This window comes from Somniosus microcephalus, unplaced genomic scaffold (genome assembly GCF_052327205.1).
Source record: "Somniosus microcephalus isolate GS21.2 unplaced genomic scaffold, FLI_Smic_1.0 scaffold279, whole genome shotgun sequence".
In the NCBI taxonomy this organism is placed as follows: Eukaryota; Metazoa; Chordata; class Chondrichthyes; order Squaliformes; family Somniosidae; genus Somniosus; species Somniosus microcephalus.
Genome location: NW_028225466.1, coordinates 288,092 through 311,350, shown reverse-complemented (window position 1 = coordinate 311,350; position 23,259 = coordinate 288,092). Strand labels below are relative to the sequence as shown.

The window sequence follows — 23,259 nt, the reverse complement described above, 5'->3', positions numbered from 1 at the left end:
CTTTCGGACAATGCATTCCAGATCACACTAACTCGCTGTGTAACACAATGTTACCTCACCACCCTTTCGGGCAATGCATTCCAGATCACACTAACTCGCTGTGTAACACAATGTTACCTCACCACCCTTTCGGACAATGCATTCCAGATCACACTAACTCGCTGTGTAACATAATGTTACCTCACCACCCTTTCGGGCAATGCATTCCAGATCACACTAACTCGCTGTGTAACACAATGTTACCTCACCACCCTTTCGGACAATGCATTCCAGATCACACTAACTCGCTGTGTAACATAATGTTACCTCACCACCCTTTCGGACAATGCATTCCAGATCTCACTAACTCGCTGTGTAACACAATGTTACCTCACCACCCTTTCGGACAATGCATTCCAGATCTCACTAACTCGCTGTGTAACACAATGTTACCTCACCACCCTTTCGGACAATGCATTCCAGATCACACTAACTCGCTGTGTAACACAATGTTACCTCACCACCCTTTCGGACAATGCATTCCAGATCTCACTAACTCGCTGTGTAACACAATGTTACCTCACCACCCTTTCGGACAATGCATTCCAGATCACACTAACTCGCTGTGTAACACAATGTTACCTCACCACCCTTTCGGGCAATGCATTCCAGATCACACTAACTCGCTGTGTAACACAATGTTACCTCACCACCCTTTCGGACAATGCATTCCAGATCTCACTAACTCGCTGTGTAACACAATGTTACCTCACCACCCTTTCGGACAATGCATTCCAGATCTCACTAACTCGCTGTGTAACACAATGTTACCTCACCACCCTTTCGGGCAATGCATTCCAGATCACACTAACTCGCTGTGTAACACAATGTTACCTCACCACCCTTTCGGACAATGCATTCCAGATCACACTAACTCGCTGTGTAACACAATGTTACCTCACCACCCTTTCGGACAATGCATTCCAGATCTCACTAACTCGCTGTGTAACACAATGTTACCTCACCACCCTTTCGGACAATACATTCCAGATCACACTAACTCGCTGTGTAACACAATGTTACCTCACCACCCTTTCGGACAATGCATTCCAGATCTCACTAACTCGCTGTGTAACACAATGTTACCTCACCACCCTTTCGGACAATACATTCCAGATCTCACTAACTCGCTGTGTAACACAATGTTACCTCACCACCCTTTCGGACAATACATTCCAGATCTCACTAACTCGCTGTGTAACACAATGTTACCTCACCACCCTTTCGGACAATACATTCCAGATCACACTAACTCGCTGTGTAACACAATGTTACCTCACCACCCTTTCGGACAATACATTCCAGATCTCACTAACTCGCTGTGTAACACAATGTTACCTCACCACCCTTTCGGACAATGTATTCCAGATCACACTAACTCGCTGTGTAACACAATGTTACCTCACCACCCTTTCGGACAATGCATTCCAGATCTCACTAACTCGCTGTGTAACACAATGTTACCTCACCACCCTTTCGGACAATGCATTCCAGATCACACTAACTCGCTGTGTAACACAATGTTACCTCACCACCCTTTCGGACAATGCATTCCAGATCACACTAACTCACTGTGTAACACAATGTTACCTCACCACCCTTTCGGACAATGCATTCCAGATCACACTAACTCGCTGTGTAACACAATGTTACCTCACCACCCTTTCGGGCAATGCATTCCAGATCACACTAACTCGCTGTGTAACACAATGTTACCTCACCACCCTTTCGGACAATGCATTCCAGATCTCACTAACTCGCTGTGTAACACAATGTTACCTCACCACCCTTTCGGACAATGCATTCCAGATCACACTAACTCGCTGTGTAACACAATGTTACCTCACCACCCTCTCGGGCAATGCATTCCAGATCACACTAACTCACTGTGTAACACAATGTTACCTCACCACCCTTTCGGACAATGCATTCCAGATCACACTAACTCGCTGTGTAACACAATGTTACCTCACCTCACCTGTGGCTCTTTTTCCACTCACTTTAAATCTGCGTCGTCTGGTTACTGACCCCTTCTGCCAATGGAAACAGTTTCTCCTTATTTACTCATCAAAACCAATCATGAGTTTCAACAGCTCTATAAAATCTTCATTTAACCAACTCTGCTCTAAAGAGAACAAACCAGCCTCTCCCCAGAACTGAAGTCCCTGATCCTTATTACAATTCTCTCAAATCTCTTCTGCACCATCTCCAAGGCCTTGATATCCTCCCTAAAGTGTGGTGGCCAGAATTGAAAACCAGACTCCAGCTGAGGCCTAACCAGTCTGTTATAACAGTTTAACATCACTTCCTTGCTGTTATTCGCTATTCCTCCTGTAATAAAGCCGAGGACATCGCTCATGGTGTCAGCACTTGACTAATGAGCACTGTCGGAGGCGAGGACATTCACCACTGCTCCACTAATATTAACAGTGGGGTCACTTTAAGCAGATTGGTGACACAATATCTTTAGGGGTCTTACAATATCTGGAAATGTCTTAAATACATAACTGGTTTGATCTGACTGCTGTTTTACAATTATAATTCTCCACGTGTGCGCGTGTCCCGCTGTGTGTCTAACAAACTCTCAGTCAGCGTCCTTCCCTTTCCCCACTGGGGAAATGTGAAAGCGATTCAGTCCCGGATCAGTAATTTCTCCAAACTTAAGTTGATGTTATTCGCCGGCATTAAGTTATAACCCAATTTGAGACCTTGTAAGATGGAGTTTTCTGCTGTTTGACACACGCAGACTCTGGTATAATAAACACACGACAACAACAGCAGCACCGTAGGGAATCAAGCTGAATACAGAAAGTACAGAGGAGAAATCAAAAACAAACTAAGAGGGGCACGGAAAAACTGAGGAAAGATTAGTGGGAATAGAATAGGGAACATTAAAATCTTTCTTAAACATGTAAAGCCTAAAAGGAGAGTCAACGGAAAGGTGCGATGATTAAGGAGCAAAAGGGGAATCTTCACGTGGCATAGTGGTTAGCACTGTTGCCTCACAGCGCCAGGGACCCGGGTTCGAATCCGGTCTCGGGCGACTGTCTGTGTGGAGTTTGCACATTCTCCCCGTGTTTGCGTGGGTTTTCCCCGGGTGCTCCGGTTTCCTCCCACAGTCCAAAGATGTGCGGGTTAGGTTGATTGGCTATGATAAATTGACCCTTAGTGTTAGGGGGATTAAATACGTGGGGTTACGGAGATAAGGTGGGATATGTGTTGGTGTAGGGGTTACGGGGATCGGGTGGGATATGTGTCGGTGCAGGCTCGATGGGCCGAAATGGCCTCCATCTGCACTGTGGGGTTTCTGTGATTTCTGTGATTCTGGTGGATGCAGTGGGCATGGCTGAGGTACTGAATGAGTACTTTGCATCTGCCTTCACTAAAGAAGAGGATGTTGCCAATGTTACAGTGAAGGAGAGGGTGGTAGTGAAATTGGACAGGATATAAATAGACCAAGAGGATGTAGTGAAACAGTTGACAGCGCTCAAAGTGGAAGTGTCATGGTCTGGATGGGATGCATCCTGGGTTACTGAGAGAAGGAAGGCTCTGGCCACAATCTTTGAATCCTCCTTGGATAGGGGAGTGGTGCCACAGGACTGGGGATTTGCAAATGTTACCCCCTCGTTTAAAAATGGAGCATGTGGTAAACCAATGAACGACAGGTGAATCAGTCTAGCGCCGGTGTTCAGGAACCTTCTGGAGATAAATCATTGAGAACCTGCTAAGATATCATCCCTCCTTACAGCAGTAATTGACTCCTTGATTAATATTGTGACACCCCCTCCTCTTTTACACCCCCCTCTGTCTTGTCTGAAGATTCTATACCCTGGAATACTGAGCTGCCAGTCCTGCCCCTCCCTCAACCATGTCTCTGTGATAACAATATCATACTCCCATGTGTTCATCAACACCTTGAATTCATCTGCCTTACTCGCAAGACTCCTTGCATTAAAATAAATGCCATCCAGCCTTGCCATGCTCCCTTGTGCCGTTACATATTTGCTCTGCCTTGCAGGCTGACCTGTTTTTTCCTCTATATTTGGCTGTGCATCACCCTCTACTGTAGCTCCACTCTGTATCCCATCCCCCTGCCAAGTTAGTTTAAACTCCCAACAGTACCAGCAAACCTCCCTGCAAGGATGTTGGTCCCGTTCCGGTTCAGGTGCAAACCGTCCGACTTGTACAGGTCCCACCTTCCCCAGAAGCAGAGCCAGTGATCCAGGAAACTAAAGCCCTCCCTCCTGCACCAACTCTTTAGCCACGCATTCATCTGCTCTATCCACCTATTCCTATTTTCTCACTAGCACATGGCACCGGGAGCAATCCAGAGATTACAACCTTTGAGGTCCTGCTTTTTAATCTGCTACCTAGCTCCCTAAATTCTTGTTGCAGGACCTCATCCCGCTTTCTATCTATGTCCTTGGTACCAATGTGAACCACGACCTCTGACTGTTCGCCCTCCCCCTTCAGAATGCCCTGCAGCCGTTCAGTGACATCCTTGACCCTGGCACCAGGGAGGCAACATACCATCCTGGAGTCACGTCTGCGGCCACAGAAACGTCTATCTGTTCCCCTTACGATAGAATCCCCCATCACTATTGCTCTCCCACTCTTTTTCCTCCCCTCCTGTGCAGCTGAGCCACTCGTAGTGCCACGGACTTGGCTCTTGCTGCATTCCCAAGAAAGCATCTCCCCCAGCAGTATCCAAAACGGAAAATCTGTTGGCGAGGGAGATGGACCCTGCACTACCTTCCTAGTTCTTTTACTCTGTCTGGCGGTCACCCATTCCGTCTGACCACCTCGTTAGACAAGCTATGAAGATCTCAGCTTCGCGGATGCTCCACAGTGACTCCAGCCGCAGCTCCAGCTCAGAAACGTGGATTTCGAGTAGCTGCAGCTGGAGACACTTCCTGCACACATGTTCGCCCTGGACACCGAAAGTGTCCCCGACTTCTCATAGCACAGGAGGAGCACTCCACACTGCCGAGCTGCCCTGCCATGTCCTACCCTTAATTTACTCCCTTTAAAGAATATTAAATACACTCGGGACCTTACTTCCCTTTAAACACTACTTATGCTAAACTAGAGACCTTACTTTCACTTTAACGACTGGACTGTAGAAATACTCACCAGGTCCTACTTCCCAATCAGCTCCTTCCCTGGTTGCGACGTCACTTTAGCGGTTTTGCAGTTTGACTGCTCCCGCTCTCACTCTTTCCTGCAGTCCTGTGACGTCTCTCCTCGATTTTGCTGTACTTTTGGAATTCGCCGGACTTGTAGCTGTCTCCTCACTGCTGCCGACTCCTTGAAGGTCCGCGCTGTCCTCGGCCTCCCGCTGTATTTATGCCTCCTCGCTGCTGCTGCCGACTCCTCGCAGGTCCGCGCTGTCCTCGGCCTCCGGCTGTATTTATGCCTCCTCGCTGCTGCTGCTGACTCCTCGCAGGTCCGCGCTGTCCTCGGCCTCCCGCTGTATTTATGCCTCCTCGCTGCTGCTGCCGACTCCTCGCAGGTCCGCGCTGTCCTCGGCCTCCCGCTGTATTTATGCCTCCTCGCTGCTGCTGCCGCCAACTCCTCGCAGGTTCTCTTTAGAGCAGAAAAATGTTAATTGGGAGATTTAATAGAGGTGTTCAAAATCATGAAGGTGTTTCCATAGAGTAAATAAGGAGCAACTGTACCCACTGACAGAAGGGTCGGTAAACAGAGGAGACGGATTTAACGTAATTGACAAAATGCCAGAGGGGAGGTAAGATAAGATTGTTTTTAGGCATCGTGTTATGATCTGGAATGCAATGTCTGAATGAGTGATGGGAGCAGAGACAATAGTAACTTTTAAACCTGAATTAGTGAAACACACGAAGGGGAGAACATTAGCAGTGCTCTGGGCACAGAGCAGGGGAGTGGGACACATTGGTCTGCTCTTTCAAAGAGCCGGTACAGGCCCGCTGTGCCCAATGGCCTCATTCTGTGCTGTCTGGTCCCAAGTTTCTATAGTATCAACCTCGAACTTTGTTCCTGAGCGAGTAATAAATGATAAATGTACCTGAATGCTATTTACAGAAGCAGACCTTTAGCATGTGAAATTGCATTGGGAAGTTTAATTCTGTTAACCAGCAAACGATGACCAAAAATTGATAAAAAAGGGAGAAAAATCGACTGAGTACACCAGCAAGAAACATTTAAAAATTGTAGGAGCTTCTGAAAGTAAGTAAACATGAAGAGTAGCAAAAAGTAAGCATTGGTCCCTTAGAGGCTGAGACAGGAGAAATTATAATGGGAAATGAGGAAATGGCAGAGACTTTAAACAAATATTTTGTATCTGTCTTCACAGTAGAAAACACAAATAGCGTACCAAAAATAGCAGGGAACCAAGGGACTAATGAAAGGACTGACATCAATTACTTTAAGTTCCTTCGAGAAAAAAAGTACTTGAGAAACTAATGGGACTAAAAACCGACAAATCCCCAGGACCTGACGGCCGACATCCTAGGGTTCTACAAGAGGTGGCTGAAGAGAGAGTGGATGCATTGGTTGTGATCTTCCAAAATTCCCTAGATTCTGGAACAGTCCCAGCGGATTAGAAGGTAGAAAAAGTAACCCCGCTATTCTAGAAAGGGGGAAGAGAGAAAGCAGGGAACTACAGGCCAGTGAGCCTGGCGTCAGGAAAATGCTGGAATCCATTATTAAGGGAGGGGTAGAGGGCACTTAGAAAATCATATGATCAGGTGGAGTCAACATGGTTTTATGAAAGAGAAATCATGCTATTAGTGTTCTTTGAGGATGCAACTAGCTGGATAGATAATGGGGAACTGGTGGATGTCAAATATTTGGATTGCCAAAAGGCATTTGATAAGGTGCCACATAAAAGGTTGCTGTGCAAGATAAGGACTCATGGGGTTGAGGGGAATATATTAGCTACAAGGACAGGTTGGAGAAGCTGGATTTGTTTTCATTAGAGCAAAGGAGGTTGAGGGGTGATTTGATCGAGGTGAACAAGATTATGACGGGTTTGGATAGACTAGACAGGGAAAGGCTGTTCCCACTAATGGATGGTACGAGGACTAGGGGACACAGATTTAAGGTTTTGGACAAGAGATACAGGGGGGATGAGAATAAAAACCTTTTTACGCAGCGAGTGGTGAGGACCGGGAACTCGCTGCCGATGGAAGCGGTGGAAGCGGAGACACTCGATGTTTTCAAGGGGAGACTGGATAGGCACTTGAGGGAAATAAACTTGCAGGGCTACGGGGATAGAGCGGGGGAATGGGACTGACTGGATTGCTCCACAGAGAGCCGGCACGGACTCGATGGGCCGAATGGCCTCCTTCTGTGCCATTATGACTATTAGCATTGATAGAGGATTGGTTAACTGACAGAAAACAGAGAGTAGGGATAAACAGGACATTTTCAGCTTGGCAGGCTAGTGGGGTGCCACAAGGATCAGTGCTGGGGCCTCTGCTATTTACAATCTATATTACTGACTTAGATGAAGGGACCGAGTGCAATGGATCCAAGTTTGCTGCTGATACAAAGCTAGGTGGGACAGTAAGCTATGGGGACACAGAGCCTGCAAAGGGATATGGGCAGTCTAAGTGTGCGGGCAGTAAGGTGACAGATGGAATATAATGTGGGGAAATGTGTGCGTATTCACTTTAGTAGGAAGAACAGAAAAACAGAACCTTTTTTAAATGGTGAAAAATTATTAAATGTTGGTGTTCAGAGAGATTTAGGTGTTCTCGTACAGGAAACAAAGTTAGCATGCAGGTACCGCGAGCAATTGGGCAGGCAGATGGCATGTTGGCCTTTATTACAAGGGGTTGGGATACAACAGTGAGGAAGTCTTGCTACAATTGGACAGGGCTTTGGTGAGACAACACCCGGAGTACCGCGCACAGTTTTGGTCTCATGTCGATAAAGGATGGGATAAAGACATGAGAGAGAAATGATCTTAGCTCCGAAAATAAAGTTAAAAAATCAGTTTGGGTGGAGCCAAGAAACAGCAAGGGGCAGAAAACATTGGTTGGAGGTGTTTATAGGCCCCAAACTGTAGTTGGAATGTAGGGCGGCGTATAATTCAGGGAACTAGAGGTGCATGTAGCAAGGGTAATATAGTAATCATGGGGGATTTTAAGCTATGTATAGATTGGGGAAACCAAATCTGCAGTAATAGTGTGGGGACATCATCTGAGTCAATGGGACTCTCTCTGAACTTTCTCCCCAGTCCATCTCCAGGACCAGTGTGTATCTGAGTCAATGGGACTCTCTCTGACCTTTCTCCCCAGTCCATCTCCAGGACCAGTGTGTATCTGAGTCAATGGGACTCTCTCTGACCTTTCTCCCCAGTCCATCTCCAGGACCAGTGTGTATCTGAGTCAATGGGACTCTCTGACCTTTCTCCCCAGTCCATCTCCAGGACCAGTGTGTATCTGAGTCAATGGGACTCTCTCTGACCTTTCTCCCCAGTCCATCTCCAGGACCAGAGTGTATCTGAGTCAATGGGACTCTCTCTGACCTTTCTCCCCAGTCCATCTCCAGGACCAGTGAGTATCTGAGTCAATGGGGCTCTCTCTGAACTTTCTCCCCAGTCCATCTCCAGGACCAGTGTGTATCTGTGGTGATTATTCTTTATGTTTAGTAAGAAGTATTGTAATTGGTTGTTTGTTTCCTGCCTTGAGATATATGCTGTAAACTCATTGGTAGTTGATGTAATGTGATTTGTGGTGGCCATCTTAAATTCAGTTCTCTACAGTCTTGGTTGGGACTGGGTGTTGAAAGATCTGCTACTGGATTTTTAAAGTTAATAAAGCCTAGATTTAGAAAGGCAAATCTACTCTTTATTTCAATTTATTAACTTTAAGTTAGAATGGAGCGATATCTTCAACCGGAACGATTCAATGCTGACCCTAATTCTGCAGGAGTGGATGATAAATGGAAACACTGGTATCGTACATTAAAAAACTTTTTGGGTGCGTTGGATCAAGAGTCTCTAAATAAGCTGAATATGCTGATCAACTACATTGCTCCGGATGTGTATAAGTATATTTTGGACTGTGAAACTTACGCATTGGCTATTTCTACATTGGAAAAGATTTTTGTTAAACCAAAGAATGAGGTATTTGCACGTCACCTTCTATCTGCCCGTAGGCAGCAGGTGGGAGAATCTTTGGATACTTATTTACAAGCACTTCGGCGCCTTAGTGCTAACTGTAATTATAAGGCCATGACAGCAGAAGAATATAAGGAAGAATCGGTACGGGATGCTTTTAATGGATTACTGTCTAGATCAATTAGTCAGCGGTTGTTAGAAAATAAGACTTTGGATCGTAAGAGTGCTTTCGAGCAAGCCTCTACATTGGATGTGGCTCAGAGAAGTTCGGATTCTTATGCTCTTTTTAATCGGCCTGCAACTGTGGTTTCGGCAGTTCCAAATGAAAAGGAATTATGTGGACTTAATAGGAGTGGTTTACTAGATTCTGAAACAGTTTCTACTTCGGTGGCTGTTGCCTCTTGGATTTAGAAGTGTTATTTTTGTGGGAACGTCCGGCACCCTCGTCTGAAGTGTCCTGCTCGGGAGGCTGTGTGTAGTAAATGCGGCAAGAGAGGTCATTATGCACGTGTTTGTAAATCATCAGGTTCAATTACCTCCTCTGCGACTATTCAGCCTTTAGATAGGGCGTTTATTGCATCAATTTCTGCTGCATTTGCTCATGGCCTAAACAAAGCTATAGTTACGGCCCAAGTTAATGGGTTAGAAGTGAAGGCCCTTATAAAACTCTCGGTACTGCCCGTATCTATAAGTCTTCAGTTTGCGAAGGAGAAGCGTTTGAAAATTTCGCCTGTTACTTATCAGGTGTGTATGGCTCAGACGACTCTCACTTCACAAGTAGCTGGTTGTTGCCTTGTGAAATTGATTCTTCTAGGTCATATGTATACTGATATACGCCTATCTGTTCTGCCTAATCTCTGTGCGGATATTTTGATTGGTCATGATGTGCTTCAATTACACGAGTCTCTCAGTCTTTCGTTTGGAGGGACTAAGCCACCTTTATCTATTTGTGGATTAACACCTTCCATTTCTCCATTATCACTTTTTTCCAATTTGATGCCAGATTGTAAGCCAATTGCTACCAAGTCAAGAAGGTATAGCAGTCAGGATAGAGAATTGATTAATTCTGAAGTTCAACGTCTTTTATTGGAAGGAATCATTGAACCTAGTTGTTCGTCTTGGCGGGCACAGGTAGTTGTCACCACTAACGAGAGACATAAGAAACGAATGGTGATAGACTACTCCCAAACCATTAATAGGTATACTCAATTAGATACATACCCTTTGCCTAAGATTGATGAGCTTATCAACAAAGTATCTCAGTATAAGGTTTTTAGCACTATTGATTTAAAGAGTGCTCATCAGATTCCTATTGTTAAGAGGGATCAACCATATACGGCCGTTGAGGCTGGCGGAAAGCTGTATCAGTTTTGCCGAATACCATTTGGTGTTACTAATGGTGTTGCTTGTTTTCAACGGGCAATGGATGCTTTTCTAAGTGATAACTCTCTCTCTGACACCTTTTCATACTTAGATGACATCACGGTGTGTGGCAAATCAAGGGTGGAGCATGATTCTAATTTAGAAAGATTCCTTCAAGCTGCGGAAAAAGTTGGTTTAACTTTCAATAAAGAGAAGTGTACCTTTTCGACCACGGAGGTAAATCTACTGGGGTACATTATCTCGGGAAACAAGATTAAACCAGACCCAGAACATCTGCGACCATTGATTGATTTACCTTGTCCTACTAATTCTAAGGCTTTGCAACGAGTTGTTGGACTGTTTTCTTACTATTCTAATTGGATTGCAAATTTTTCACAGAAGATCCGGCCTCTTATTCGGGTTACGACATATCCTCTATCATGGGAGGCCAGGACGTGTTTTGATAATTTTAAAAAGGATATCCTTGGAGCAGTTGTGCATTCTATTGAGGAGCAGGTTCCTTTTGTGATTGAGACGGATGCTTCTGATTTTGCAATTGGGGCTACGCTGAACCAAAATGGAAGACCTGTGGCCTTTTTCTCACGTACCTTGAACAATAGCGAAAAAAGGCATTCCTCAATAAAGAGGCGTATGCAATAGTAGAAGCACTGCGTAAATGGAGGCATTATTTATCGGGGCGACATTTTACGTTGGGAACTGATCAAAAGTCTGTGTCCTTTATGTTTGATGTCAAACATTTTGGAAAGATTAAGAATGATAAAATAATGAGGTGGAGGATTGAGTTGGCATGTTACCATTTTGATACAGTTTATCGTCCGGGGAAGGATAATGTTGCTGCTGATGCGCTGTCGAGGGCTTATTGTTCTGTGATTCACGGAGATACGCTTATTAATCTTCACAATGCCTTATGCCATCCTGGGGTTACGCGGATGATACACTTCGTACGCAGTAAGAATTTGCCCTTTTCAGTTGAAGACGTCAAGCAGATGACTTCATCATGTTCTATCTGTGCTCGGTGTAAACCGAATTTCTTTAAGCCTCAACGAGGCTCATCTTATAAAGGCTACTTCTCCTTTTGAACGTCGATTTTAAGGGGCCTCTTCCTTCAACGACTCAAAATCGATATATATTTACTGTTGTGGATGAGTTTTCAAGGTTCCCTTTTGCTTTTCCTTGCGCAGATGTATCAGCTGCTACAGTTATCAAATGTCTGACTCAACTTTGTCATTTTTGGGATGCCTGCGTATATCCATTCGGATCAGGGAAGTTCTTTTATGTCTTCCCAGTTGAAGGAATACCTTCAGAGTCGGGGAATCTCTACTAGTAGAACTACCCCGTATAATCCCCAGGGTAATGGACAGTGCGAACGATACAATGGGGTGATCTGGAAGGCAGTTATGTTGGCTTTGACATCCCAGAACCTCAAGAATACACAGTGGGAAATGGTACTGCCTGATGCCCTGCATTCCATTAGATCATTGCTTTCAACAGCTACTAATGTGACCCCCCATGAAAGGCTCTTCAACTATCCGCAGAGATCTACTACGGGATATTCGGTACCTTCATGGCTTACTATGCAGGGACCTGTGCTGCTTCGACGCCATGTTAGATTGCCAAAATATGATCCTTTAGTGGAGGAGGTGGAGCTGTTGGAGGCAAATTCCCAATATGCTCATATTCGATTCCAAGATGGGAAAGAAAGTACTGTTTCAATTAAAGACTTGGCTCCTTGTGGTGGCCAGCCCTCTTCTGAGGATATTAACAATAGTCATGATTCAGATAAAGTGGATGTCGTTACAGATACTACAAATATTTCCAATCCGATTGCAGATAATTATACTTCTATTAGTCAGCCTTCGATGGATGTTCATGACCGTCCCCGTTTACCTCCTGATGGGATTTCCAATCCGGAAACCGTTGATAATCGGGATATGGATAGCCTTCCTGCAGAAGATACTTCTGTGTCTCCTGGTGTGGGAGGGCAAGGAATTTCACCAGGGTTAAGAAGGTCGACACGAACAAGATATCCGGTCGACCAATTGAAAATGGACTTTTAAATTGATAGTAATGTTTTAAAATTGTTGAAATATTATATTTGTATTGTTTTAGTTGTAAATAATTAATTGTAAATTGTAAAGGTTATTTAGGTTGGAGTATATTTTAAAAGGAGGGGTGAATGTGGTGATTATTCTTCATGTTTAGTAAGAAGTATTGTAATTGGTTGTTTGTTTCCTGCCTTGAGATATATGCTGTAAACTCATTGGTAGTTGATGTCATGTGATTTGTGGTGGCCATCTTAAATTCAGTTCTCTACAGCCTTGGTTGGGACTGGGTGTTGAAAGATCTGCTACTGGATTTTTAAAGTTAATAAAGCCTAGATTTAGAAAGGCAAATCTACTTTTTATTTCAATATCTGAGTCAATGGGACTCTCTCTGACCTTTCTCCCCAGTCCATCTCCAGGACCAGTGTGTATCTGAGTCAATGGGACTCTCTGACCTTTTTCCCCAATCGATCTCTGAATCGGAAGAGTTCTCTCCGGTTGGTGCTCACAATCCTGTGTTGGTTCACCTGCTGTCGTTCCTCAGTCTACAATCCCAGTTTACTCTCAGCTGTGAACCTCTCAATCACTCAGTCTTTCACCAGGAAATCTAATTATGGCAGGACAGAAAATAACAATATCAACAGTGTGAAGTAATATAATAGACATTTCTTCTGCTTCATAAAAATAAAAGTTTGGGTCCAAGTACTTCGGTCTGATGTTGTCCCTTTTCTCAGATCCCCGCCATGCCCGCCTGGGCTTCCAGCAAATCACCAAGGTTCTGGATAGAAATGTACAATTTCCCTGTGCTTTAGGCAAACCGAAGCTGGGGCAATCTTTCCCAGGTAACACACTGACTGATCTCACTGGGCCCATCCTCCCCGGGTTACACACTGACTGATCTCACTGGGCCCATCCTCCCCAGGTTACACACTGTCTGATCTCACTGGGCCCATCCTCCCCGGATTACACACAGTCTGCACTGGGCCCATCCTCCCCGGGTTACACACTGTCTGATCTCACTGGGCCCATCCTCCCCAGGTTACACACTGTCTGATCTCACTGGGCCCATCCTCCCCAGGTTACACACTGTCTGATCTCACTGGGCCCATCCTCCCCGGGTTACACAATCATAGAAACTTACTGCACAGAAGGCCGCCATTCGGCCCATCTTGTCCGAGTCGGCTGACAAAGATCTATCCCCTCTAATCCCACTTTCCAGCACTTGGTCCATAGCCTGGTAGCTTACGGCACTTCAAGTGCATATCCAAGCAGTTTTTAAACGTGATGAGTGTCTCTGTCTCTACCACCCTTTCAGGCAGTGAGTTCCAGACCTCCACCACCCTCGGTGTAAAAAACTCACCTCAAAACCCCTCTAATCCTTTGACCATCTGCTTTAAATCTATGCCCCCTGGCTATTGACCTCTCCACTAAGGGAAATAGGTCCTTCCTATCCACTCAATCTAGGCCCCTAATAATTTGATACACCTCAATCGAGTCTCCCCTTGGCATTCTCTGTTCCAAAGAAAACAACCCCAGCCTATCCAATCTTTCCACATAGCAAAAATTCCCCAGCCCAGGCAAAATCCCCGTAAATCTCCTCTGCACCCTCTGGTGCAATCACATCCTTCCTGTAATGTGTTGACCAGAACTGCACGCAGTATTCTAGCCAAGGCCTAACTAGTGTTTTATACAGTTCACGCATTACCTCCCAGCTCTTATATTCTATGCCTCGGCTAGTAAAGACCTTTCTCCCCAGTCCATCCACTAGAGGGTGCAGAGCAGATGTAATTTTTTTCACCCAGAGGGTGATAGGGGTCTGGAACTCACTGCCTGAAAGGGTGGTAGAGGCAGAGACCCTCAGCACATTTAAAAAGTACTTGGGTGTACACTTGATGAGCCGTAACCTACAGGGCTGTGGAGCAAGAGTCTGCAGGACGGGTTCATGGAATCCATTCGGGACAGTTTCCTGGAACAAAATGTCATGGAACCAACAATGTTAGAACTTGTATTGTGTAATAAGACAGGGTTAATTAGCAAGCTCATAGTAAAGGATCCAGTGGGGCAGAGTGATCATAATATGTTAGAACTTCACATTAATTTTGAGAGAGAGTGACTTGCCTAAGTCCGAAACTAGTGTCTTAAACTTAAATAAAGCCAATTACATAGGTGTGAGGGGCGAGTTGGCTGAGGTAGATTGGAAAAATAGATTAAAAGGTATGGCGGTAGATAAGCAGTGGCTAGCATGTAAAGAAATATTTCATAATTCTCAACTAAAATACATTCCATTGAGAAACAAAAACTCCACGGGAAGTGATCCAACCATGGCTAACTAAAGAAGGTAAGGATAGCATTAGATTGACAGAAGCTTATAATGTTGCAAAGAATAATAGTAAGCCTGAGGATTGAGAGAGTTTCAGAAACCAGCATAAGAGTGACCAAAAATTGATCCTCCTCCCCCCAGAGATTACCCGAGAGAGGCCGGCGCTGCTGTAAATGCCGGAGATTCTCTGATCCACACTCACCGCACCATCCGCCGCTCCTCAGTCCCGCCGCCATTTTATCTCCTTCAACAAACCGGAGCCTCATCCGGGGACTGCGAGCAGCACCGAGCATGCGCACTGCGGTCACGCAGCCCGCGCTTAAAGTCCCTCACGGAGTCCATCTCTTCTATTGGCTGCGACTCGTAGATTGACAGCTGCGCTCACCAATCGCAGCCCGAAACGACTCGGGGCCCCGCCCACTGTGTTAAAAGGCCGCCGCCAGCTCCGGGGTCACGTGGCTCCTGATCGGCCGTTCAACCGCCTCAGCGCGCGGGTGAGGTCATAGCCCCGCCCACCCGCGAGCCCTTGTTGCCCAAGGTGCCGGCCGGCGGTTGTCCCTTCTCCCCGGGCGGGCGGCGGCTGTCCTTCCCCCGGGGGGCGGACTCCTCTCTAACTCTGTTCTCCAACTACTCCTCCCCACTCCGGGCTGTCCCTTCTCCCCGGGCGGGCGGGCGGACTCCTCTCTTACTCTGTTCTCCAACTGCTCCTCCCCGCTCCGGGCTGCGGCTTTTATAGCAGCCGCCGGCCCCGCCCAGCCGCGCCTTCTGATTGGCTGAAAACACGGCAAATCTCCGCCTCTGATTGGCGCGTTTTTCAATCCGCTCCAACCTCGGACACCAACGAAAAAGGCGGCTTACAGAATAAGAGCTCGTCTGTTAATCAGACTGGTTATTGTTAAAGTGATGGCCCTCTGTGGGACTGAATATTAACCAGTTATTAAAAACATTGCATCTGTGGGACTGAATATTAACCAGTTATTAAAAACATTGCATCTGTGGGACTGAATAATAATCATTATTGTTTAAATTATTGCATCTGTGGGACTGAATATTAACCAGTTATTAAAATCATTGCATCTGTAGGACTGAATAATAATCATTATTGTTAAAATTATTGCATCTGTGGGACTGAATATTAACCAGTTATTAAAATCATTGCATCTGTGGGACTGAATAATAATCATTATTGTTAAAATTATTGCATCTGTGGGACTGAATATTAGCCAGTTATTAAAATCATTGCATCTGTGGGATTGAATAATAATCATTATTGTTTAAATTATTGCATGTGGATTGAATAATAATCATTATTGTTTAAATTATTGCATCTGTGGGATTGAATAATAATCGTTAAAATTATGGTATCTGGGACTGAATAATTAAAACTATGGCATTTGTGAGACTAAATAATAATCATTACTGCTAAAGATTGTCATCTGTGGGATTGAATAATCATTTTAATTAAAATTATAGCGTCTGTGGGACTGAATAATCATTAAAATGGCATCTGTGAGACTGAATAATTCATTATTAAATTTGAATTATGGCAAATTGATCCTTTAAAATGACTGGTTCCTGAATTGACAGATTTAATTTCATTTGAGCTTTTCAGCGACCCGCTTATAAATGAGTGCTTTGTACAAAACAGGGCAGTGACAATGCATCATTTTGTTATATATTTGTTAAATTTCAATCTATTTTAAATTAACGATATACTGTATTACGAAAACACACCAGCAAAATCTGAACATACGACAAAAAAATGAAAGTGAGGGTTAAATAAAGAAAGGATGATAAAACATTTTTTAAAAGAGTTTCATTCTTTATGCTGTCCATATTTCAAATGTCATTAGTCAAATGAAAATAAATAGTCCCTTCTGGATCTCGTGAGTGGCTCTGAAAAGAGCCTTTGGGTTGAGTTTTTAAGGTGGGAGGAACGAGAGGCTTTATTTGCAGCTGGTGTATTTGGTGACTGCTTTCGTCCCCTCCGAGACGGCGTGCTTGGCCAGTTCCCCCGGGCAGCAGGAGGCGGACGGCGGTCTGGATCTCCCGGCCAGGAGGAGATGGTCTGGCGTTTGGTGTAATGGATCAGGCGGGAGGCCTCGCAGGACTCTGAGTGATTGATAGGGAATAAGGCGGACGTCAACCCTTTATATCAGAGGGGAGAAGAAGCTCTCCCGGTTTACCCTTACTGAAGTGCCAAACAACGGCCTGAATCCAAGAGGTTAAGGCTTATAACTCAAGGCTTTTATTAAGTAAGGACATAACATAATATTAACACATGGCAACCATCATTCATCACCGACCCAGCCCTTATGAGTACAACCCAGCTCTTATAAGTAAGACTCACACCAATCCAGAGGGGCCGGGCTAGGGAAGAGCATTAGTGATTACACCTGTAAAACATTCCAGACATTAACAAGTACAACACAACAGCCAATACAAATGCCAGAACACAAATGCCAGAACAAAGTTATTTCATCACATTCACCCCCTGCTATAGATTCAGTCTGTCAGGAGGTCTAATAGTCCTCTGGGAATGACGTAACTCTTGCTGAGGCTCCTCCCAGGGTACTAACTCCGGTTCATTCAAAGTCCCAGAATGATCAGTGTTTTCCACACTGAGAGTTTGTGTCTCTAAAGGTCCAATACCATGATTAAAAACTACTCTCAGAGTCAAACTCTTTTTGAGCTCCAGCGGGTGCAAGATCTTTAATAGAGACCGTATCCTCTCGCCCATCCAGATATTGAATGTACGCATACTGGGGATTAGCATGGAGGAGTTGTACTTCCTCCACCAGTGGATCAGTCTTGTGGCCTCTCACATGTCTGCGCAACAGCACAGGGCCCGTGGTCGTCAACCATGTGGGTAACGATACTCCATTGGTAGCTTTTCTTGGAAAGCTAAACATCCTTTCATGAGGAGTGGCATTCGTCACTGTACACAAAAGAGACCTTATGGAATGCAGCACGTCTGGCAGGACATCCTGCCAGCGAGAGGTCGGCAGGCCTCGCGACTTCAGAGACAGTACGATAGCCTTCCACACTGTCGCATTTTCTTTCTCGACCTGCCCATTACCACAAGGGTTATAGCTGGTAGTTCTACTCGTTGCAATCCCTTTCGATAGCAAAAACTGTCGCAATTCTTCGCTCATAAAGGCAGAACCCCTATCACTATATATATAGTTAGGCATGCCAAACAAAGAAAACAGTTGGCAGAGGCATTTAATTACAACAGCACTGGTCACATCCGGACAGGGGATAACAAAAGGGAACCGAGAGTACTCGTCTATAATATTAAGAAAATAGACATTACGGTCGCTCGATGGAAGGGGACCTTTAAAATCGAGACTCAAAACGCTCAAATGGTCGAGTTGCTTTAATAAGATGAGCTGGCTCGGACAGCTTATAGAAGCGGGGTTTGCATTCAGCACAAACACGACAGGTTCTGGTCATTGTCCGGACCTCCTCAATAGAGTAGTGTAGATTGTGAGACTTAATGAAGTGGTTCATTCTGGTAACCCCAGGGTGGCAGAGTGCGTCGTGGAGACTTTGAAGCTTATCTATACCCAGACTAGCACATACTCCTCGTGACAAAGCATCCGATGGCTCATTGAATACTCCAGGCCTGTACTGAATATCATAGTCATATGTTGACAGTTCTATTCGCCATCTTAAAATCTTATCATTTTTGATCTTGCCTCTCTGCTTAGTATTGAACATAAAGGCCACAGATCGCTGGCCAGTAATGAGCGTAAAACGTCGGCCAGCGAGATAATGCCTCCAATACCTGACTGCTTCAATAATTGCCTGTGCCTCCTTTTCCACTGAAGAATGTCGAACTACTGGTCCTTGCAATGTACGAGAGAAGAAAGCTACTGGTCTACCAGCTTGGTTAAGAGTTGCTGCCAACGCAAAATCAGATGCATCACTTTCCACTTGAAAAGGGATCTTCTCATCCACGGCACATACCACTGCCTTCTCAATGTCCCGTTTGATATTAAAAAAAGCCTCCTGAGCTTCCGCCGACAGCGGAAAAGACGTCGACTTAATAAGAGGTCGGACTTTATCTGAGTAGTTAGCCACCCACTGGGCATAGTACGAGAAGAATCCCAGACACCTTCTTAAAGCTTTTACAGTGTGAGGTAAAGGTAATTCCTTAAGTGGGCGTTGTGGCGTACCGATCACAGAAAGGACACAATCCGCTTTTCGGTCCGTAGACTATAAATCGGGCATCATGCCTTTAAGAAGGATCACACCTTTAAGAAACTTGATCTGCAACATAGTTAAGCCCAGAGCGGGGGAGGAGCAGTCGAAGCTGTGGACTGATGAAAGGCAGTCGGACTTGGTGGAGTCTCTGACGCCATTTTTGAGTTCAAAATGCAGTCTCAACAATTAAACCTTTTCTGTTGAACCTCTCTGAGTTCAGTATTTTTTGCTAGGAGTACGTAGACTCCTACATTGGTGACCCCGACGCTCAGGACGACTCCTAAGCGTAACCATGGCTGACACAAACGCAGTTTCTGTGAAGCTGCCGGAGTTCTGGGAGAACCTAGCCACCGCCTGGTTCCTTCAAGCCGAATCGCAATTCCGACTCCGCGGCATCACCGCCGACGCAATGATGTACGACTACCTCCTCACCTCCCTGGGCAGCTCCACAATCACGAAAGTCTGGACAACACTACAAAACCCTTCGGAGGAAGGCAAGTACGCACATCTCAAGGCCGCGCTCCTTAAAAAATTCACAGCCTCCCAATTTTTGCGCAACTGCCACCTCCTCGACCTCCCGGGCCTCGGTGACTCCACGCCGTCAGACTTGCTCTCACACATGCTTGCTCTGACCGACAAGAAACCGCCCGGTTCCCTCTTCCGCACGCTCTTTATCCGCCAACTACCTCCCAGCATCCGCCCGGCGGTTGTGGCGTCCAGCCTCATGGACCTTGAGGCCCTGGCCGATGAAGCCGATAATCTCCTGTCCGCCGGCTCCAACCACGCCGTCACCCCTGACCTGGCCTCCGCAGCGTCGGCGCGCGCTCCACCCTCTATCGCGTGGCCACACAGCTCGGCCACGAGGCCCCCACGTCCCCCAAGCCCTCCGACCCAGGGCTACTGCTACTTCCATACCTGGTTCGGCGCACGGGCATGCCGCTGCAGCCACCCCTGCACGTTTCCAACCGCCCCCACATCGGCCTACACTATGGCCATGGGGCAAGCAGGCGCGCTGCTGTACGTTACGGACAGCGCCTCCGGACGCCGTTTCCTATGCGACACGGGTGTGCAGCGCAGCATCATCCCCGCGTCCACCCTCGAGATCCAGTGAGGCGGCTGCGGCCCTGCGCTGGCTGTCGCCAACGGCACCGACATCCGGACGTACGGCACCCGCACCGTCACCATCGACCTCGCAGGCCGCCGCTACCACTGGGAGTTTATCACCGCCAAGGTGCTCTCCCCGCTCCTCGGTGCGGATTTCCTGTGCGCCCACGGCCTGTTGGTCAACATGCCTCGGCGCCGCTTCGTGGACATGAACACCATGTCACCTATCCCGGGCGCTATGGCCCCCTCCCAACCCGCCGAAATGGCGTGGCAGTGCCGCGCCCGCTCAACGGACAACTACTCAGCACTCCTGTCTGAGTTCCCAGCCCTCACCAACCCGACCTTCTCCGCGAAAGTTGCTAAGCACGGGGTAGAACACTTCATCCCCATCACAGGCACACCGGTGTATGCCCACGCCCGCAGGCTGGACCCAGCCAAGCTGGAGATCGCGCGGGCCGAGTTCGCCACAATGGAACAGCTCGGCATCATCCGCCGCTCCAACAGCCCCTGGGCCTCCCCACTCCACATCGTCACCAAACCCGATGGGGGATGGCGCCCCTGCGGGGACTACCGGCGCCTAAACGACGCCACCATGCCGGATCGGTACCCCATACCGCACATTCAAGACTTCTTGGCTAGACTGGCCGGCCGCTCAGTCTTCTCCAAAGTCGAACTGGTGCGCGGTTACCATCAGGTGCAAGTCCACCCCACGGACATTCCCAAAACGGCCATAATCTCCCCTTTTGGGCTATTAGAGTTCCTCCGAATGCCCTTCGGCCTCAAAAACGCAGCCCAGGCCTTCCAGCGGCTCATGGACTCGGTCCTCCAGGACCTGAAGTTCCTCTTTGTCTACCTGGATGGCATCCTGGTAGCTAGTTCCTCCAAGCAGCTTCACATCGAGCACCTCCGCACCCTGTTCCAGCGGTCAGTGAGCACGGGCTCATCATCAGCCCAGCCAAGTGCCAATTCGGCCTCAGCAGGATCGAATTCCTCGGCCACCACATCACGCAGGACAGAGCCATTCCCCTGCCCGCCAAGGTGCAAGCCGTCCAGCAGTTCCCCCGGCCCACCACCATCAAAGGCCTCCAGGAGTTCTTGGGGATGATCAACTTTTACAACCGCTTCATTTCCGGAGCGGCCTCCCTCATGCGGCCCCTATACGAAGCCCTCCAGGGTAAGAAAGACAGAATGACGATCGAGTGGTCGGCGGACATGTTGACCGCTTTCGACTCGACCAAAAAGGCGCTCGCCGACACCACCATGCTCGCTCACCCACAGCCCAACGCCAGGGTGGCCCTCACCACGGACGCCTCCGACCACGCGGTCGGCGCCGTGTACGAACAGTGGGTCGACGGGGCCTGGCAACCGCTGGCCTTTTTCAGCCACCAACTGCGCCCCCCGGAGGCCAAATACAGCACCTTTGACCGCGAGCTCCTCGCACTGTACCTGGCAGTCCGCCATTTTAGATTTCTTCTGGAGGGCCGCCCCTTCACCGCGTTTGTCGACCACAAACCCCTGACATTCGCGATGGCAAAATCTGCGGACCCGTGGTCAGCCAGGCAACAACGCCAGCTCGCCGCGGTGTCCGAATTCACCACGAACATCCGGCACGTCTCCGGTCGAGACAACGTGGTGGCCGACTGCCTATCCCGCCTCGCCATCCACGGCGCCCACCTGGCAGTGGACTATGCTCAACTGGCAGCGGAGCAACGCACCGACCCCGATCTGCTCTCCGCGCCCACAACCCTCCCAGGGCTGCGGCTGACCGATGTCGCCTGCGGCCCGTCCGCCGTCACAGTCAAATGCGACACCTCCTTGGCGCAACTCCGCCCCGTAGTCCCGGCGTCCTGGTGAAAACGGGTGTTCGACATCGTCCACGGCCTCTCACACCCCGGCACCCGCGCGTCCATTAGACTGGTGGCCAACCGATTTGTCTGGCGCGGCCTGCGCAAAGATGTGCGCGTCTGGTCCAGATCCTGCATAGCTTGCCAGCGTGCCAAAATCCACCAGCACATCAAAGCCCCACTCGAGGAGTTCACCGTGCCAGAAAGAAGGTTTGACCACGTCCACATCGACCTCGTCGGTCCCCTGCCGCCATCACAAGGTCACACGCACCTGCTGACAATCGTGGACCGTACCACCCGCTGGCCCGAGGCCATTCCACTGACGTCCACCACCACCGCCGACATCGCGAGGGCGTTCATCGGTACCTGGGTCGCTCGGTTCGGCGTCCCCTCCGACATGACCAGCGCCAGGGAGCCGGGTTCGAATCCGGCCTCGGGTGACTGTGCAAACTCCACACAGACATCCTCCCCGTGTTTGCGTGGGTTTCCTCCGGGTGCTCCGGTTTCCTCCCACAGTCCAAAGATGTGCGGGTTAGGTTGATTGGCTATGATAGATTGACCCTTAGCGTTAGGGGGATTAAATACGTGGGGTTACGGGGATAGGGTGGGATATGTGTTGGTGTAGGGGTTACGGGGATCGGGTGGGATATGTGTCAGTGCAGGCTCGATGGGCCGAAATGGCCTCTATCTGCATTGTGGGGTTTCTGTGATTCTGTGATGACGTCGGATAGAGGCCCGCAGTTCACCTCTGATCTGTGGGCTGCCATCACCCGAAACCTCGGGGTGGCCGTTCACCACACCACGGCTTACCACCCCCAAGCCAACGGACTGTGCGAGCGATTCCACAGGTCCATGAAGGCGTCCCTCCGTGCCAGCCTCGAGGACGAGGCTTGGGTCGACCGCCTCCCGTGGGTGCTACTTGGCCTACGCTCCGCGGTCAAGGAAGACCTGCAAGCCTCGGCGGCGGAACTCGTGTACGGCCAGCCGCTGCGCGTACCTGGAGAGTTCCTGCCCACCACCACGACCCCCTGGTCGGCTGACCAGCAATGCCGCGCTTTCGCCAACCGAGCACAACAGTTCGCTCCGGTACCCACCGGCCGCCACGGCGAACCAGCAACCCAGAGAAGGTCACAGACTTAGGTAGCAGTGGGGAAATTAAAAACCAGAGCGTGTCAGGAAGGGGCAGAAGGTATGGAGTAAAAGGTAAAGAAA

The 23,259-nt window shown here is 48.0% G+C and overlaps 1 long non-coding RNA gene across 1 annotated transcript in view; it reads right to left on the bottom strand.

The window, feature by feature from the left end:
- Window positions 1–15,495, bottom strand: part of LOC147081948 (uncharacterized) — a 72,166-nt gene extending 56,671 nt beyond the window's left edge. Inside the window, exons 1-3 of the long non-coding RNA XR_015076349.1 lie at window positions 15,093–15,495; window positions 13,026–13,177; window positions 5,173–5,625 (exon numbers count right to left, since the gene is read on the bottom strand). This is a non-coding gene — a long non-coding RNA (uncharacterized LOC147081948). The remainder of the gene's footprint in view (window positions 1–5,172; window positions 5,626–13,025; window positions 13,178–15,092) is intronic.
- Between the last annotated feature and the right edge of the window lie 7,764 nt (window positions 15,496–23,259).